The 19,659-nt window shown below is 39.7% G+C and overlaps 1 non-coding gene across 1 annotated transcript; it reads left to right on the top strand.

Moving 5' to 3' along the window:
- Positions 1-546: 546 nt before the first annotated feature.
- On the top strand, positions 547-699 carry LOC149222625 (U1 spliceosomal RNA). Its single transcript, XR_016249927.1, has one exon. It is a non-coding gene; the product is annotated as a U1 spliceosomal RNA (small nuclear RNA).
- The last annotated feature ends 18,960 nt before the right edge of the window (positions 700-19,659 follow it).

The raw sequence follows: 19,659 nt of genomic DNA, 5'->3' as shown, positions 1-19,659 counted from the left end.
ATGTTACCTACCCATTTTCACTAACGGAGATGAACAACAACAAGAATAGTAAGGATGAAATTAACAAATTGGGCATGAATATCAAAAACAGGAATAATGTAAGGATGAAATTAACGAATTGTGAGTGAATATCATCAACAACAACAAGAACGATATAAGGATGGAATTAACAAATTGGGAGTGAATAAGAAGAATAATATAAGGATGAAAATATGATGGACAAGAAGAATAATATAAAGATGAAATTAAAAAATTGAGCATGAATATCAAGAAGAAGAAGAAGAATATAAGGATGAAATTATGAGCAAGAGAAATAACAATAAGGATGAAATTCTTCAACACCACCAATAGTAATAAGGATGATATTAACAAATTGAGTGTGAATATTAACAATAACGGTGGTAATAATAGAGATGAAATTAAGCAATTGAGGGTGTATTTTTTAATTATGGATTAAGACATTATTGTAGGTGGATATATATATATATATATATACCACATTCAAAGTGGGGATGCATGGAAGGAAGGAAGGGGAATAGAGGGGTAAGATGGGCGGGGTCAACTGATGATTAGGAAGGTCGATGGCCTAGGAAGGCCACTTCCATTGCACTTGGGAGGGGGGTCTACCTAGCATCTCCCATCGAGGAGAATGAATGTCATAATTGGTGGCAGCAGAGGCTAGCATTCGCGCGGCCTCCACACAAAAGCTAAATTCAAAATTCAAAATTATTTGGAACTATGGGAGCTTCTTTAAAACAAATTGTCTGTAAAAAATCAAAATTCAAAATTATATACAACTACGGGAGCTTATTTAAATCAAACAGTTTGTAATTCTAGTTAAATCAAACTATTTATAAATCCATTCAAATAAATTACCAGAAATTATTTTATTTTTTAAATCTCCACGTACGTGGTGGTCTTACCTTATTTCATGATTACATAGTTGAGAGACGAGTGGAGTGCTATGTTGATGTGAGGCGAGAGGAGAGGGATGCTACGCGATTACGTGCTAATGATCTTGTTACTATTTGTTGTTCAAATGCCATTCCCTTTCACAAATTGATATTGGTGTTATCTCTATTTGAATATGTTGTTCAATTAAACAATTCTTTTCTTTTTTTATCATTCACCGCAGGTTTTTAGTCCCGCCTAGCTTCACTAGTTTGTATGGGGGGAGTTCTGAATTTACCACTCCCTAGACCCATGACCTTGGGGGCGAGGGGCAATTTCATCACTATGGTTATATGGTACTCTATGGTCTAGGATCTACGAGTTGAAAACACTTGACCTCTTCCCCCAACGACATTAGAGGTTAAATCCTTGGTTTCCATGTCCCCTGCAGCTGTCGTGTTAAAAGTGAGCTTGAGTTTATTTGTAGCGTTCAAGAGTGTTTCTATTGTTATTACCATTTTCCATAGAAGGCTCCTTGTGATCATAGCCTCTTGGAGTCATTCCTCCATGCTACTATCCCTGGGTAAGCACATTGTCAAGTCCCTATATTTCTCTATTCTTTTTCTCGGCGGGGAGGGGGAAATTGACTTATGAGTGGGGCCTAGGGACAAAAAAAAACAGCTCGGCAGAAGCGTGTGCTCTACTTCAAGGATTTTTATCGTTGTACATAGATAGAGTGAGGAAGTTGATCGTCATTGGCGATTCAAGAATAATTATCAATCGTCTGGACCCTAAAAACACCCCCTCTAATTTTGTTGCAATGAATATTGATTTTTCTTTTTCCAAATTCACCATTACAAACTAAACTAATACTAACATAAACTAAATTAACAGAAAAATTAAGGTTATATGCTTATTAATCCAGTTCTTTGGTTATAAAAATCTATTCTTTGTTTCACTCATGCAAAACACTGGTCAAAGTTTAAGCTCTCTCGCACAGAAGCCTAGTTAAAGTTTAAGTTCGTGTGCGATGTACAACACTTTCAAAACTCTACCTGTGAGTAATTTTCACATCTGCGCTGGTTCAAAAATGTGTTGTTTACAAATTTTACAAAACCCTACTAAAGTAAGTTTTCAACTGATAGATCCCTACAAAATCCCATTGTGATTGGTTTACATGAGAGAGCGAGCCATGAATTGCAGGTTAAAGAAGTTGCGCGGTGCCCCATACAGGGGTGGAAATGCAATCCCATGAAATAGCACCCGACGCCCATGGGCAACTGCATCTCTATCAAGGATCTCGAGAAGTCAGAGAATCTAACGCTCCCCTGTGAGAATACCAAGAATGCTACCCAGATCACTGTCCCCCAAGAGGACTCTCCTGCTTTCCATCGACGAAGAGGGCCACTGTTTGCTCATCAACCTCCACCATCGCGTCATCTTGTGATTGAATTTCCTTCAAGAACGAAATATGGCCTATCAAATTCAACTACGACTGGGGATACTTCACATCCTATAAATCTAACATATTAGTATAAATTAAACATATTAATAGAGACGCAATTTAGAAAATGTTTACATTTAACGACTAATGCATACTCATCTCCCATATACTAGGCCGAGGAGCAGCTCTCGGTGCAATCACCCTCCTCATGCTACCCCATGGTTCCGTTGGTTAAGTTTCCTCGTGCGCTCCCTTATGAAACATCCAATGCGCATAAAAGAATGAAAATTTGATACGTTTCTTTCAAAAACAGACTGGACCGGTGGTGATGAACACATGCACAATATTTAAAATTTCATCCAGCTCAATGACCATATAACCCGTTAATTCCATCCATATGAGAAATTGGGATGTGTTGTGCCGTATGAGGATCTTTTTTGTTTCATAAGAAGCTAGCAACAAACAAAATTATAGAATTTTTTCAGACTCTAGAGGTAAAGGAAAACCTTGATGCAATGTACGTAGGAGAGTTCTACAATACTAACCTTGGATACAAAATAATATCTAAACCAAGAATGTTTCTTCCCATCGCCGTAGAAAATGACATTGAATACGCAAGACGAAGACGGGGAAAATGATTCTTAATTAAGATGTGTCAACCCTTATCTATCCAAAAGAGGAAGAAAAATGAATTTCAAATTCTCACATTTGCTTCTAATACTGCTCATGTGATCCATGCCGCCATTCATACCTTGTTGACCATTCTAGCAAGTTTGCGCAATTCAATGCAAAATTTGTGTTCTCCACTTATGGTGTTGTTTGCGGGCATCACATGTCATTCTTGGCTCCAATTCATTTTGTTTTAAGTATGGAGCCTTTTCACGTAGTCTTTCTCATCGAGAGATTTGGACCTCATCCTCACTTGGTACACAATAGTTATGCCCCTGACAAGTTGACCATCAAATTTCCACCTTAGCCCTCATGACTCTTCGCTCCATCCCTCGTATCCTCCCATTCTTGCCTTTTCATTTCCAAAGTTCATTGTAAACACCGAGGGTGTATTCTCGCCTTCTCGAGGGAGATTTGCACACGAAGGAAGCTAAGAACATCTTCTTAGAGATAATCATCACCACGTAATAGGCCATTTGATAGTAATACTTACATTCTTCTACAACCGCGTTCCATCTTTGGTTTCATTTAATTTGCACATTCCTGCAATTGTGCTTATTTAGTGTTGATGTAAACATTGATTTCCATGGATTAATGTGTCCACATATTCCCACCTCACTATGGATCAACAATGTTGGAGCCTTCTATTGCCTTATTCATGCCCCTCTAAAAAGATCAAGGTAGAAGTAGCTTGTTCAACTGATGTGTGACCCGTGTGGCTACCTCTTTGCATGCCTGGATGACATCATGTGGAACTAGAGATCCCGTCTTACTCCAAGTCATCGTGAGAAAGCGAAGAAGTTAGGTTTTGAATGAGTGTGCTCATATTTTTCTACAACTCTCCACCATCATCGGTGCCTCTACTTCATCAAGCCATCCCACCAACAAGAGTTGCGCCTTTCAAGATACAAGCTAATGTGGACGTCCCTCTATTTGATTGAAAGACATGCACATGCTTTAAAACAATCTCCAAAATCCCTATAGTTTTCAATACTTTATTCGATTACAAGAAAATGGCATGTGTGCCTCCATAACTACACCCCCATGCCTAGGATTGGTGGGACAACCATCGTGAACGAGCACCTTAAATGAAGAAGTGTGAAGTGCTATGTCTTAAGACACATACCCCGCATTGGGTGATTTTGTGGATGCCCTCAAGGAGGAGTATTACCATGTGGGGAACTACAAGGACCAATACCCCAAATGGTTACAACGCCACCATGGTCGGGATCCTACTATATCAGTCTATACCGACACCTTCCATAACCTTGTCTATAGAATCAGGAGAACTAAACAACATAGAGTTATCTTGTACTGTTCAAAAAACCCCATTTTAATATATTATAAATTTCTTAAGAAATTTCTTATATTAAAATAGGGACCCTTTAGTTTTAAAAAAATGTTAATAAGGAACTATAAACAAAGTTTAATACTTAGGCTTTTTAATTAAAAATTAAAACTCAAGTATTAAACCTTGATTATCCAAAAAACCAAATTTTAATAGCCCCCAAGACCAAAATTATACTTAGGCTTAAAAAGCCTTAAGTATTAAAAAAATATGGGTTATTTAATCAAAAAACAAAAAATAATCGAAGTTTTTAATTCCCAAAGGTTTTATCTTTATAAACTCTGGCTCATTCAAATCCCACATCACAAAGTTTCAAAAGGCTAAGCCTCCCCCGCATCGCAAATAAACAAAGTTTCACAAGGAAAAGACCCCTCCGCCAACTCCATTGTGATTTGCGATATAAACTAGATCGCGGGGATTATTCAATACAATTCATAAAACCCCACGTCCATGACTATCGCAAGGGTTCCAAAAAACTTAAGTCTTAACCTTAACTCCATTACGATTGGGATTAGGCCCGGAACCGATGGGAAAATCAACTTCACTTCATTAAAATCCTGCGTTTGTGCAATCGCAAGAACCATTGCCCAAATCCTGCTACCTATATCTTTTACAATATGTGATAAAGCCCCGGACCCAATGGGATTATCCATTGCAATTCATAAATTCTCTGCATCCACGGCTATCGCAAAAGGTTCCAAAAAAATTAAGTCCATACTCGTTCCTTATCCTAATTGTGATATGCGATTAAGCCTAGACCCGACGAGATTATAAAATCCATTCCATAAATACCCCGCGTCTGGAGCTATCGTAGTTTCCAAAAGTCCATGCCCCACTACCTACGCCAATTTGCAATTGCAATTAGGCCAGTCGACCACCGATTGTGATATGCAATAAAGCCCGGACCTGATGAGATTATCTGTTGCAATTCATAAAACCCCCGTGTCTACAACTATCACAAATTCCAAAGGGTCATGCCTCATTTGAATTGTGCTTGCGATATCCTTCCTCATGCCGATTGCGATATGACATCATCTATGATGTCATACTCCATGTCATCTGCCACACAATCACCACGTCATTATTCCACATGGATCCTCCATGTCACCATGACGTCATCCCACACTTCGCAATCGTAAGTTTTAAAAAGACAGTTTATAACATCACATTCACCTTTCTGAACACCAATTGCGATATGTTTTAAGAAAAACCATTTTTTATTATGTTTAAGAATACTCCAGGGTTTAAAACGATTGTGATTATTCTGAGTTCTACCCCCAGTCTAAAAGCGATTGTGATTTACGTTAAAACGGTAAAATCCAACTTGTCTTATCACAAGCATCACTCTGCATTCCTCTCCATGATGGTTGTATTCAGAATTTATTGCAACTCTACGTTTTTCCCGATTTCCTGCAAAAGTGATTTGTTTCAAATAAAACTCGCTTATCAGTTTCATTTATTTCCATCTTATCGATTCTTGTTTTTCTTGTTCAGGTTCATGATAGAAGAGGACAGTTGTGCTGACAAGCAGCAGTTCAGTTCAAACAAACAGACAAGCATCTAGATAATCTGATGGAACAAACAAAGTTGATGAAGACAACAAATCACATTCAGAAATTTCTACCAAAAAATTGTTTTCCTTTAAGCATTGTTGAAGGGATCTGTTTAAATGCCCTCAACACTCTGCACAATAGATTCAGTTGTTTTCTGTTATTTAAGCTTACTTGTTGTATGAAATAAAGGTCCAGAATTTTATGAAGAAAGGCTTATGAAAGCTCGCACTATTGTACTTTCACACTTTTCTCAATAGAACGACTGGAACATTGTTTTAGGAATTTTCATAAAGAATTTTGAGAAGTTACACTACTACACTCCTGGGGTCATCTTTGTGAGAAAGACTAAACTGTTGCTATTTCTTTTATGAGCTAAGAAACATGCATATGGTATTTCTATCTTTGTGCCTTTGTTTTGTTCATAAATAAATAGTGAATTTATCTTTTCAAATTGTTGATTATATGGTATTTCTACTCTTCTCTGCAATTCATGAATTCTTGAAGGCAATATTGTATAAAGGATTTAGAGTTGTAGGTTACAGGAGAAAACTCAGATCTAAGGGATTATTGAGGCTTTTTCTTTTGCACTCTGAATTATGTTTTGATGGGCAAAGTTCATACTATTATAGCTCTAGTTTTAAAAGCATAATTTCAAGCATTGTAAAAGACTGTTGGAGACCAGATCCAGAGAAATGCATTTAATAAATCGGTATTTTTAATAATATTGTTTTAAATACTAGTTTAATTTTATAATGGGAGGAATTTGTCAATTTATTCATATTTGTGTACTATTGTAGGTGTAAGTAATTTCTCTCAATCATATGTTATTATTTATCTGCGCTCTTATGTGTTGAATTATGATTTTTGAGTAACTATTTACTCATAAATCTGTCCTTTAATATCGATTTAACAAATAATGATATGTTGTGAACTATTTCCTCATATTCTTGTTTAATTATTTGAATTATTGATTTAACAATCAATATCGTTTTGTGAACTACTTCTTGAAAGTTATCGGTTGATCATTTAAATTAAGAGGTCTCTGAATAGAATATATTTTGGTATTCATAATGTCAGTTAATTGAACTATTTCGTTAGCTTGATATTCATTATAAGCTAGACATATTTAAATCCCAAATCATTTAAATATCTTTCTCTCTATTGGGTTAGATATATATCTGCCTAATTGAGATAGGATTAGGATTTAGTTCCTTTTTCCTGCGAGAAGTTCTAGCATCGAGGTAAATTAGAGTTTGGCCCTAAAACAAATCACAACCACCTACCACCTGTAATCAACAACTTCACCGCTCATATTCCTTTCGCATATGGAAAAGTGTCAGTTCCTCGAGCTGCCACCAAAGCCAATGGGCACCCATGATGGGCCATGCTCACTTGTTAGTGAAGAATTGACTTGGAGGTACGATGAGAGTGCCCAAGTGCGATGAGCAAACCCAAGTCGACACAAGGGGAAATGTGCACAAGTTGAGGGGCACACGCCCTAGGCATGCCTGCCCAAAGGTAGGGCACCAGGAGAGATGTAGCAGGCACAACACGAGGGCGCGCCATCCCACACGACGTGCTATAGAAAAGGGTGCATGAAGAAGAGTTTTGCCCATAGCGGAGAGCAAGTAAGGGAGAATGCACACATCACAATGTAGAGGCAGCCTAAATCGATGGACCCGTGCCCATAAGCACGCCTGCACCCAAGGTCGGGCACTGCGATGGGGCAAGGCGTAGCAAAAGTGCGACCACGACGAGCGAGATGTAGCGAGCAAGTGTGCGATGGGCAAGCGAGCAGGCAATGCGATGTGGAGTGTGTGACACAGAAGCAACCAGTGGTGGTAACGTGGGCAACACGGCAGGCGAAGCTCTGAGGATGGGGTGCGCCCTCCCAGGGAAGGGGCATTTGCACGCCCACATGCAAGTTGGCCCAGGGGCGTGCCCAACCAATATGAAGGGTCGACTCAAGAAGTGAAGGGGCATTGGCCCACATAAAATCAAACGACTAGAGAGTCTATAAGAAGAGGAGCTCAACACTTGGAGGAGGCAGCAAGCAAGTTCGCACAAGATGAGTAATATCGCAAAGCTAATCGCAGAAAGGATGAATTTTGCTATGTCATTGAAATGTAAGGGGTGTGATATCGCAGAACCGCATGGCTGACATCGCAAAATTTGAAAATGTAGCTAAGGCATGTCACAGAAGGAGGAGAGCTCGTCCAAGCGAGCTGGCTTGTGGGCAAGGGCGAGGGTTGGTTTTCTAGGTTGTTTTGAGGCACAAATTTTGGGGTTTCTTCTAGGCAAGGTGCACACCTTGGGTAGGGCACACCTTGGTTACGGAACTTGGCACTTTTGGCTAGTGTGTTAGGTTGGGCCAAGGATTGCACTCTTTGTACTTGGGTAGCGCATGAGTTTGGACATGGCTGACCCCTTTGTATCTCTATTGTAAATATTATTTGGAGCTTAAGAGTAAAGGGGAGAAGTGTTTTGGGAGCTGCCCCCTCCTGTCACAAATACTTGTGTTCATATTGTTATTTACGATATCACAGATTGTTATTGAATTTTTATTCTGCTGCTTGTATTGATGTTACAGTATCACATAATTGTATAATTGTTGAATGAAATAATTCAATATAAGAACACTTGAATGGAAATTTAGCTAATTGTTGAAGTGAATGAGAAGTTAGGTGTAGTCTGGGTTAGAGTAGTTGTACAACTGCGACGAAATATCATTGATGCCACATGTTGCCCACAATGATCGCAAGGAATCACAATGTGGGGTTGTGACACAAAGGAATCCATCATCGAATGACTTGGCACATCCAAATGCTCATGGACTCAAGGAAAAAGTGCCCAACAGTAAGATAAAATCAGTGGCTATGAGAGGTAAAAAGCCCCTTCAATGTTTATCACTCACATAGAACTCTCAAAGAACAATGTTGAATCTTGAGACTCAGATTCCCACAATATGATTTTGGGGGTGAAATGTAAGTGCACACTCAGTGTGACACATAAAATATCAGATTAACCTTCAAAAAACAATGCATTTTAAGGGATACAACACATTGACAACAACAAAAATGATGAATTAAACAATGAACATGGTCATTCAAAGTTCCCCCTAGTAGGATATTTATCCAACACAAACAATAAACATCCCCTTAATAGCACATGAACATCATCATCATCCAACTATTTGCTACAAGAAGACAAGAGAAAAAAAATGTTCCCATTTCCCCGAACAATTTAATAAAGAAGAGTTATCGGTCACTGCAAAAGCGTTGGATTAAATGTTTGCCTTGTTGTAAGATCTTTTAAAAGGATCACCTCTTTTTATTATTGTAAAATCATTTACAAAATAAATTCTCTTGGCTGGACTTGAACCCGTGTCTCTCAGATGGGAGATGAGTATCCAAATCAACTAAAATACAACAAAGAAAACATTGAAATATAACTGGAAGTAATTCCAAAGACGCTTTAGTTTTAGATTCAAAAAATTTGGGAATTTTGTAATTTATTTACATCGATAGTTTAATAAATTAGTCACTTGAATTTGTTCAAGGAAATGCAACCCAAATATCACACTTATGTTTGTCATTGAAAAACAAGAAGTCTATATTGGCAACATCCAAAGCCATCCTTTTATCTACCCTCAACTTTGTGGTGATGGATGATATCCATTCTACATATTGTATTATTCCTATGATCCATGTTAGTAATTCCAGAGTATCTTCTATTTTTTCCACCCTCCCCACATTGAGTGATAGACATGCAGATAGATTTTCCACTGGTCATTTGGGGGTCAATAAAACTTATATCTGGGATGGGTATTGTTCTCCTTCAGTGTAGCCACCCACTTCGATGCTTCAATTTGGTTCCATTAGTGGATATCAATCACCGACTAATTCAATGGGGAGTGATATTGAACTTTTGAAATTAAACTCGACACCTGATTTGGAGCCTCTTTCCATCCACTCGAAAGTGTCACCATCAGATGGGGTGACTGTTAGCACCCACTCTCGACTAAATGTTACTATTAGATAGAAGGGATGATGAAGCATAAAGTGGATTGTATTGGGGGGTTTCTCCTATAGGTGTCTCTTTAAATTTTTGGAGGGGTAGGATCCTACCTTCCCATCTTCTCACGTGAATTCACCTACTCACGCTCTTAGCAATCTCATGTCCGTCAATAAACTTCCAATATGAAAATCTTGTCCTTGAATATTCAAGGTCTGGGAAGCTCCTTTAAACAACAAGCCCTGGGATATTTTATTTAATTACATCATCCTTTCGTCATTCTTTTGCAGGAGACCATGATGCTTTGTGATAAGTCCTTGCCTTTACTCTTAAAAAATTGTCATGGGTGTAGTGTTTATGCTACAGATGCTTCAGGACAATCGCGGGGTTTGGTTGTGTTATGGGATCCTTGGGTTGGTAACTTCTTTGCCTATAAATATTTTGCAAGTATTTTACTATCCGGGTTTTCCAAGGATGTTAAGCTCTGGTTTCACATATTGAATATATATGCTCCATATGCTCTTAGGAAGAGTTTCTTGGAGCGGATGGATTGTTGTGGCTTGATGAGGATGGATTCACCTATTATGGTGGGATACCTTAATCTCACTGTGGCTTCTAATGAGATTTGGGGTACAAAATGTAATTTGGATATTATGGGAGACTATTTTAAGGAACTTTTTGGCTGTAATCATTCGGTTGATATATAGTCGCCACTGCTTAGACCAACTTGTTAGAATGCCTAGACTGGTATGGAGGGGATTGCAAAATGCTTGGACCAATTTCTGATTCATGAAAACCTAGTTGAAAGGATTGGATGCTTCTTTCTTGGGTGGTTCCATCGAGTATGTTTGATCACAACCCTATCATTCTCCATTGGTGTGGGGATTGTGACTGGAATGGATTCCCATTTAAATTTAACTATTCTTGTCTTGGCAATAAGGATTTCACGGGATTGGTGAGGGCCACATGGGATGATCAAGCTTGCATTATGGGGTCTTCTCAAATGGAGGTTGTACATCGGAAATTAAAAAATTTAAAGTTGGTGGTGCGCAGATGGGAGAAGAAAAAAAAAGAGAAGAAACATTTAGTGATTGATCGATATTGCTGCAAAATTATTTGCATTGTCTGATACTACTCTACCTAGATATTTCTCGGTTTCACATAAATCATTGGCTTTGGACCTGGAAGGACGAAAGAGGGAAATTCTTAAGTATCAGGAGCAGGAGTGGTGGCTCAAAATCCATGCCATTTGGATCACTGGGGTAGACAAAAACACCAATTTTTTTCACAATTTAACTACAAACATTAGGCGGGAAAATACTACATGGGAAGTAAAGGATGCATTTGGTAATTGTGTATCCTCACTCATCGATCTACATTTGGAGGTTTTGTGGTACTTTGGTAATGTATACTAGGCCAAGGATATGGTGGATATTGAAAAACAACTAGAATTCATTAAGTCATATCCGATTATGTTTGACGAGGAGGCAAATGAGAATATGGGGACGTCAATCTCCATGGAAGAATTGGAGTCTACTTTAAAATCAATGGCAAGGGATAAAAGCCCCGGCCTCGACAGGTGGTCGGTGGAAATATTCTTACATTTTGTGGATATTATGGGGCCAGATTTACTTCTTAGCTGGGGAGTTGAGAACAACTTGTTTCATATCTGGTGTGTTAAACTCTACATTCATCATGTTGATTCCAAATGCCTCGGTCCTAATTTCTTTCAAGGACTATCGGCCCATAGCCTTGTGAAACAGTGTGTATAAAATGATCTCTGAGATCATATATAACCGATTGAAAGTTACTGATCCGGATTTAAGCAGGAACGCAACAAATTATAGAGATAACCATAAATACAGAGATGCAATAACCATAAACACATAGATGCAGCGGAAATAATGATTCATTTCATTAATGGAAAATACTGAATACAACCAGAAATGGAAATAAACCAGCTAGGGCGATGGTAGCTATCTCTGAGAAGAGATGTGCGGCTACATGCCTCTGAACTGTTCCGAACTGTATTACAATGAGGCTCGAAGGCCTATTTATTGTTGAGAAACAATGGAAAACCCTTCACATACCGAAACCTAACCCTAGAAGATGAAACGCCAAATTGTGGGCCCCGTTTGGGTAAATTGGTACATCAATTTCCCGGGGTCGTAACTTTGGCATCCAATCTCCGTTTGACGCGTACGATAGCTCGTTAGAAATATCTATCCGAGTACTACCACTTCGGGAGGCAACATAGGGCTCGGTCGCCCCAGAATTCCAAAAAAACGTCGTTTAGGGCCTCAAAACGGCTCCGGAAGTTCAGGACCCGAAAAACTGCTAAAAATAGTAAATTGTGCTACAATTAAGGAAACTGAAAATGCTGAAAGAGACAGTTGTGGGGGTCCAAATGGGTTGGTGGGTGGCCACCAACATCCACCTGGATCATTCCTCCCCCCTTAGGAAGCAATGGTCCCCATTGCGTTGAGTTCCTCCATCTGCTGAACTTGTCCTGCAATCTCTGATGTGTCCAGTGATGGTGGAAAGCATGATCGACGATGGTCCACATTGAATACTCGGTGCAAGCGAAGGAATGGAGGAATGCTGTGCTTCAAAGCATTGTTGCCCATAGCCTTGGTACTGCTGTGAGGACCATGTCGGAGTGGTCGGAGCTTCTGATGGGCTCTTGTAAGGCGTTCTTTCTGCAGATGTAACCAAACTTTGTTGCCCACCTGAAACTTATGTGGTACCCCTGTGGGTGAGGAGAAGTTGTTCCTGTGTTCTGTCATGACCGTATCCCTTTGTTGCTGCTGCTGCGTGTAGGAACCCTTTGCAGGGGTCATGGATGTAGCAACGATCTTCCCCTTATTTTGGGAGTGAACCAGACAAATGAATTTCCTGGTCTGTGATATGAGCTTGCTGCCTTTCTTGGTAGTGATCAAGGATGTGGCAGTAGGTGGGGCTACCTCTGGTATCCTGTATAATGAATTATTCAAAGAAATAATGACAGCACGAGGCCTTGACTCATACACAGCATGTCGCCTCCACAAGTATGGCTGGCCTAATAATACATCACAAACATCCAGAGGTGTAACATCACACAATACCTCGTCTGTGAAGGGTTTGATGTTGTAGGGAAGGCGGCACTGCTGGCGAACTTTGAGATCTCGTCCTTCATGAAGCCACCCGATACTGTACGGCTGTGGGTGTGGTGTAGTCGGTAGGCCCAACCGCTTCACGACCTCTGCTGAAATGAGGTTCTTTTGGCTACCACTGTCGATAATGAATCGCAGCGGTGAACCCTTCACCCACATCTGTGAGTGGAAAAGACGCTCCCCCTCCTCTGGATCTTCGGGCTCATTTTTCTTGATCTTGGCAGTGGCAACAATGGCGCTGGGATCCGCATCAATGATCTGCTTCCCTTTGCCATTCCCCTTGTCGGGTTCTGGCTCAGGGTCGGAACATGCATCTGATTCGGAAGCCTTCAACTCGGCCACCAGTGACTGCTTGGTCCGACACTCACTTGTGTTATGAGTGGGACTTTTGTGGAACTCACACCACTTTCCCGTGTCCTTCTTCGGCTTCGTGGTGTTGTTCTTTTCTTGCAGCTTCGACGGGTTGCCTTGTGTGACCCCGCCTTGGCTTTGTCCTTTGGGCTTCGGATTTGCAGATCCAAAGTCTCGCTTCTTCTGTTTGAACTTCTGCTCGATTTTAACAGCGTATCGGTAGGCTGTGCCGAGTGAGGAGATGTTCAAGAACACCATCTCTTCCTGGATGTATCTGTGCAGGCAGCCACGGTATTTGAGTACCAGATGCAGCTCAGAATCTTTGATACCCAACTGTGTGCGAAGGGTATGAAAAATGTTTGTGAACTCTGGCACATCTTGGTCTCGTCCCTGCCGCAGTGTGGTCCATTTGATGTATTTGTCCTCATAGCTTCCGACAGGGTAATACTGCTCCTTGATGGCATCCCGAAAGTCATTCCAAGTGGGTGTGGCTGAAAATAGTGAGCCTGTACATTCATCCTTCTGCTCGCAGTAGGTTTCCCACCAGTCCTTGACGTGGGGGGCTGCTTTGAGAAGAGCGAAAACAATCTTTTCCCAACTTGAAAATTCGTGAACAGAAAAATACCCATCTAGCAAATTTAACCATTTATCCACGGCATCTGCGTCTATTTGACCCTCGAAGATGGGGATTTCAAAATTAACTTGTACCTTAAATGGCGTGGTGTTTCCAGAGTCGCTGTTGGAAGCCGATGCGTCGCCTCTGGGTAGCCGCTGAAGGATCTGTGCAAAGCTATCCATCATCGCGTTCCTTTGCCGCTCGAGCGCTTCTTCGAGCAAGATTTTGATAGGATCTCCTGCCCCCTCGTCTTTCTTCTCATCCGCCATGGGAGGCCGTCGGGATTTGCGCGGCTGGTCTTGCAAAGGTTCGACCAGTTCAAGCCCTAACTCCTTATATCCCGACCTCATTGGGGACATGCAAAGAAAAACAGAGAAAAAGCAGACCGCTCTGATACCACTGATCCGGATTTAAGCAGGAACGCAACAAATTATAGAGATAACCATAAATACAGAGATGCAATAACCATAAACAAATAGATGCAGCGGAAATAATGATTCATTTCATTAATGGAAAATACTGAATACAACCAGAAATGGAAATAAACCAGCTAGGGCGATGGTAACTATCTCTGAGAAGAGATGTGCGGCTACATGCCTCTGAACTGTTCCGAACTGTATTACAATGAGGCTCGAAGGCCTATTTATTGTTGAAAAACAATGGAAAACCCTTCACATACCGAAACCTAACCCTAGAAGATGAAACGCCAAATTGTGGGCCCCGTTTGGGTAAATTGGTACATCAATTTCCCAGGGTCGTAACTTTGGCATCCGATCTCCGTTTGACGCGTACGATAGCTCGTTAGAAAGATCTATCCGAGTACTACCACTTTGGGAGGCAACATAGGGCTCGGTCGCCCCAGAATTCCAAAAAAAAACGTCGTTTAGGGCCTCAAAACGGCTCCGGAAGTTCAGGACCCGAAAAACTGCTAAAAATAGTAAATTGTGCTACAATTAAGGAAACTGAAAATGCTGAAAGAGACAGTTGTGGGGGTCCAAATGGGTTGGTGGGTGGCCACCAACATCCACCTGGATCAGTTACCCTGTTAAAACATATTGCGTGGGAACAAATCAAGTTTCTTAAAAATCGTCCAATCTAGGATGCCATGGCCATTGCCCAACAATGTTTGCATTCTATCAAAATGAAGAAAAATGATGCTTTATTATTGAAACTGGACCTTCACAAGGCATATGATTGTGTTGATTGGGAGTTTCGACGCTCGGTGCTTCATAAGATTGGCCTCTCTAGATTGGTGATTGAGCGGATTATGGCTTGTATAACTACTACAAATCTTATTGTCTTAACCAATGGGATGCCTTCATGCTTTTTTAAAGCATCTCGGGGCTCACTCTCTCCACTATTATTTTTACTTATCATTGAAAGCATGGGCAAAATGATTTCGGAAGCAAACTCCTGTGGGTCATTCTCGGGTTTGGGGATTACTAGTAACATTTTTATTACCCATCTCATTTTTGTGGATAATGTCCTCATATTTGGGAAGATTTTTGTTACAGAATGGCATGTATTGCAAAATATTATATGCACTTTTGGTGATGCCATAGGTTTATACATGAGAAAAGTTAAATCTTAGTTGATTTCTTCGTCTCAAACGGAGGCGAATATTTTGGAGACAACGAAATTATTTGATGTTGAGAAGGTTTCATTGGAGGAAGGGTTTAAGTATTTTGGTTTCTCCTTTACACCCAATAATTATGGCATTAAAGATTGGGTTTGGATAGCTATAAAATTTAAGCATAGGTTGTTATCATTGTCACACCACTAGCTTACAATTGGTGGAGGGTTGATTATGGTGTAGGCGGTTTTGCAAAGTATTGCAATATATTGGTTGCATCTATATTTGATGCCCAAAAACATCATTAGGAGGATTAAATCCAATATATCTAAGTTCATTTGGGCTCGTATTAAAGATGGTTACAAAATTCAACTTGTTTGACTAGACGATATCACCTCAAGTAAGGAGGATGGGGGTTGGGGGATCATGGATATTGGAAAATCCATTTGGGTTTTATCAATGAAGAGTCTCTAGCGTTCTTTAAATCGTGTTGGTATTTGGCAACGGATCATTAAGGATAAGTATCTGAAAAATTAGTGTTTGGTAACTTGGGTTAAGGATGGGGCTCGTGTCCCATGTGCTCTCTCGTATATTTGGCAGAGCAAGATGAAAATTAAACATTGGCTCTTAGGGAACTTAAAATGGAAAATTGGGCCCGGTTCTGGTGAGGATATTGGTCTAGATCCCAACTGTGGTTTTCTCGGTGATCATACATTACCTTTCCCACTCATTCAATATCTTTACAATCTGGGGATTTATTACATTAACTAATTACAGGTCCCAACCAACCCTTTTATATTGCATCCTATGTGGCCTGGTTCGTGGGACCTTGGCTTATTTGGTACACTGGTTATGGCTTGGGACATATACATGTACAATCTTAATACAACTGAGATCTTTTTAAGTGCTTGTGAGGATATCTATTTGTGGGATGGAAATACATTACCAGGACAGGTATCGTTTGAGGAAGCATATTTACACATCACACCGACATCTCCATTTTCAATATCTAAAAGATGCTTCAAAAAGATATGGAGCTTGAACATTCCATTAAACCTTAAATGATCTGTCTGGTTAGCTTGGCATAACAAGATTTTCACTTGGGTCAATCTTTTTCGGAGGGGATTATGTGGTCTTGCCAAATGCACCTTGCGCAAATCGGACCTGGAAGATGTGGCACATCTTTTTTTTAAATGTTCATTCGTGGTGCCTATCTGGTTTGGTGCGACGCATATGTTAAAAGTTCTCACTGATTGGAACTCACCTACATTGGAATTATGCTTGTAGGAATGGATGTCCGAATGTAAATAATATCGTTCCTTGCCTCTATTTATCATTTGGGGTATTTGGAGATGTCGAAATTCATAGGTTTTTTTTAAGATAAGGTTTAGAATATCAATAGTATCTACTAGAAAAAAATTGCTTATTTCAGAGAATTTGGGCCTGTTCTTGGATATTGGAAAATCCAGTTGGGTTTTATCAATGAAGAGTCTCTAGCGTTCTTTAAATTGTGTTGGTATTTGGAAACAGATCATTAAGAATAAGTATCTAAAAAATCAGTCTTTGGTAACTTGGATTAAGGATGGGGCTCATGTCCCAGGTGTTATCTAATATATTTGGCGGAGTAAGATGAAAATTAAACATTGGCTTTTGGGGAACTTAAAATAAAAGATTGGGCTCGGTTCTGGGGTGGATATCAGTCTAGATCTCATCTGTGGTTTTTTGGTGATCATACATTACCTTTCCCACTCATTCAACATCTTTACAATCTGGGGATTTATTACATTAACCAATTGCAGGTCCCAACGAACCCTTTTATATTGCATCCTATGTGGTATGGTTCGTGGGACCTTGGCTTATTTGGTACACTGGCTATGGCTTGGGACATATATGTGTACAATCTTAATACGACTGAGATCTTTTTAAGTGATTGTGAGGATATTTATTCATGGGATGGAAATACATTATCAAGATAGGTATCAGTCGAGGAAGCATATTTTCACTTCACATCGACGTCTCCATTTTCGACATCTAAAATATGGTTCAAAAAGATATGGAGCTCGAACATTCCATTAAACCTCAAATGATTTGGCTGGTTAGCTTGGCATAACAAGATTTTCACTTGGGACAATCTTTTCGGAGGGGATTCTGTGGTCTTTCCAGATGCACCTTGCGCAAATCGGACCTGGAAGATGTGGCACATCTTTTTTTAAATGCCCGTTTGTGGTGCCTATCTGGTTTGGTGCAACGCATATGTTAAACGTTTTCGCTGATTGGAACTCCTCTACATTAGAATTATGCTTGTAGGAATGGATTTCTGAATGTAAATAATATCATTCCTTGCCTCTATTTATCATCTGTGGTATTTGGAGATGCCGAAATTCATTAGTTTTTTAAGGTAAGGTTCATAATATCAATAGTATTTGCTAGAAAATTTTTGCTTATTTCAGAGAATCTAGGGTTGTTCTTGACGAGGCCTCTTTAGGACATATATAATTCAGGAATATTGGTGGTTGTTGTCTGGGTGGGTTTTTTGGCGGTGCTGCCAAGAATATCATATGTGGTTGTGGCACGCACGTCATTATCAGTCCTAGTATACATTATCATGTTTGTTGGCATGGGGGTGAAGTTTCCAACACCCGTGCGTAGATTATTGCATTATGGGGTGATCTAAATTGGATCATTATATTATTTTTCATCCATCTCGATGCATTTGGAATGGAAAAAGTGGAGGAATCAACTCATGGGACCATTTTTACCGGTGGAACCCAATTTGGCGAAACAGGGTCCAAAACCTTCCGGGATCATTTTGAGGCATCAAACAACATTTTTTGGAGGTAGAAATTTTTTGCTACAGTGGAGATCCTTTTAATGGTATTCTACACACACAGAGATTTCCAACTGCACAAGAATTGCGTCAATCGGATTCCGCATGTAAAAGTTATGCCACTCAGAAGTTGACCTTCCTATTTTCACACCTATAGTTCAGGAGGATGTCGTGTTAGCCCCCATTATTCATGGAAATGGGGATAGCCACGTGTTTGTGATGTAAAATACTCTATAAGAGTTTATTTTGTAACTCTCGTTAAGGTTTGATGTAGTCAAACTTAACCACTAGTAGGCTATCAGGTTGTGTTATAACCGGGCCACTGGGAAGAAGAGGCATTCCATTCTTTTGAGAGCATTTTGTTCCATAGTTGAGCAAAGATAGCCAGGAGAGATAGGAGGTAGAGCACAAAGAGAGGATTTGTGCACTGTAGCAGCCCACGGACCACAAAAATTACTTATTTGTATCTACAACCATATTTCCAGATAGAGAAAGTGACAAAATATGAGCAAATGTGTTCGTTTAAACATAGCTAGTTTAGATTTGTGAGTGGGATATATTTTTGTGGATTAGGATGTATACTAGAAATTGTTGAATTTTGACACATGCTACATGTAAACAACCTCATCTTAATATAAATTTGTTAGTTTTTTCTTTGTTTAAAAAAAGAAGCATCCAAAGGCGTCCTAATTGGTCGTGCCAGGTGCAATCATCGTTTAGAATGTGACATGGCTAACGTGAACATCACACCAACAAACCAGAAGAAAAATTGAATATCATCAAGGAAAAAACACGCTATAGGAAGTTCATAAGGTGTCATTATGACATCACTTTATTTATGGACGAACTTCCCAAACAAAATGTTGAGCTTTCATTCTCAAATGATTCCCAAGAATATCTTGATCCGCTGAAGAAAAATTTAGTTGAGGCTCTTACTCTAAGAATCCATGATTGAAACAAGTCGTTTAGTGCGCAAGTTGATCCAACAATTAGTGTTGTTTGTGCCATCCTACCTCAAACCAAGGAGGGAAATATCGACATCCACATTGTTATGTCAATAAAAAAATGAGTAAGGTAGAAAGGAACTATTTGATGATAAAGAGAGGTGGCCTTGGAACATCACTCTCTATGCATGAGTTATAACATTATATGTCGCGACACTCTTTTATTATCTATACCTATCAATTTACAGCGATGTACCTTGTGAACAAGTGAGTGCAT

This window comes from Pinus tabuliformis, chromosome Q (assembly GCF_031772625.1).
Source record: "Pinus tabuliformis cultivar Carrire ecotype Pingquan chromosome Q, CPIR1, whole genome shotgun sequence".
Classification (NCBI taxonomy): Eukaryota; Viridiplantae; Streptophyta; class Pinopsida; order Pinales; family Pinaceae; genus Pinus; species Pinus tabuliformis.
The sequence above is the reverse complement of the archived record's forward strand: the minus strand, read 5'-3'. Positions and strand labels throughout refer to the sequence as shown.